The 1,179-nt window shown below is 65.1% G+C and overlaps 1 non-coding gene across 1 annotated transcript; it reads left to right on the forward strand.

Moving 5' to 3' along the window:
- Positions 1-770: 770 nt before the first annotated feature.
- On the forward strand, positions 771-842 carry TRNAE-CUC. The gene has a single exon. It is a non-coding gene; the product is annotated as a tRNA-Glu (tRNA).
- The last annotated feature ends 337 nt before the right edge of the window (positions 843-1,179 follow it).

Raw genomic sequence — 1,179 nt, forward strand, 5'->3', positions numbered from 1 at the left:
CAGTTTCCTCTCTCAGAGAAACCTCACCAAAAAGCAGCAAAGTTCCAGATTCCTATCGATCCTGCAAGAGGGCCCTGGCAGCGCAAGGCCAGTCAGGCTTCTCTGGGGAGCCACGGGCTCCCACCTGAGGTAGGCCTTTCTGATCGCCTCTCCCCCCAAAACCAAACACCGAAAACCGGCGAAGCTGTGCTCTTCTTGGCTCCACCGCCTGCCTGAAAAGCAGTTACGACGGAGCGGGGGAAAGCACCACCAGCACGCTGCCACCGGCCGGGGTCTGCAGCGCAGAGCGCTCGGCTGACGAGGCCCGGCCCGCAGCCGCCACAACGGCCCGCAGAGAGACCGTCCTGTGAGGAACAGCGGGAACAGGCAACACGAAACGAGGAAAAAACAACCCCGCTGCCGCCGAGGCCCGGGCCGCCCAGCTCTTGCCTGCCGCGCCGTGGGGGGCACGCCTGCTCCCGCTCCTGCACCGCCGGACCGACGGCAGGGCCGGGCGCTCCGTCCCGCCGCCATCCCACCTCCCGCCCACGGCGAGGGCCCTCACCCGCCTCGCCTGAGGCGCCCTCCCTCCGCCCCACCCTGCCGGCGCCCTCCCCCCCTTTTCCGTGGGGTGGAATGGAACGTCCCTCCCTACACCCAGCTGCCTCCGGGACTTGGTACTGACCGGGAGGTGGGAGCGCGAAGAAGAGAAACTAGCAGGGCGGTGAGGCGCGGGGGCGTGGTTATGGGCGTGAGCTCTTGAGGAAGGAATTGGAAGTGGTTTACGCGGATCCCTGGTGGTCTAGTGGTTAGGATTCGGCGCTCTCACCGCCGCGGCCCGGGTTCGATTCCCGGTCAGGGAAGACACGTTTTTTCCTTTTTCCCCCTCCCTATCCCTTTCGCTTTTCAGAATTCTCTCCACCCTTCTCTTTCTGCTCTTACAGCTCAGGGAGCAATCGGCCGACTGCTGCCCAGAAGCGAGTTTTAAGACGCAAGCGGTAGTTTGGAGGAGCCGCGCACGGAGGGAGCGTGCCAAGCCTCGGCGCCCTGTGCAGGTGCGGGGGAAGCGAGCCCGGCTGCAGGGCCTGTCTGGAAGAAGTCTTCCCTTCACAAAACCGCCCGTGGACACCCCGTGCCCCCCCCACAGGGTTTCTAGGAGTCAGTGGGGGGCTGCCGAGCACTGTCTGCCTAAAAGTGCAC

The sequence above is a fragment of the Haliaeetus leucocephalus genome, unplaced genomic scaffold (genome assembly GCF_000737465.1).
Source record: "Haliaeetus leucocephalus isolate CR32 unplaced genomic scaffold, Haliaeetus_leucocephalus-4.0 Scaffold160, whole genome shotgun sequence".
Lineage (NCBI taxonomy): Eukaryota > Metazoa > Chordata > Aves > Accipitriformes > Accipitridae > Haliaeetus > Haliaeetus leucocephalus.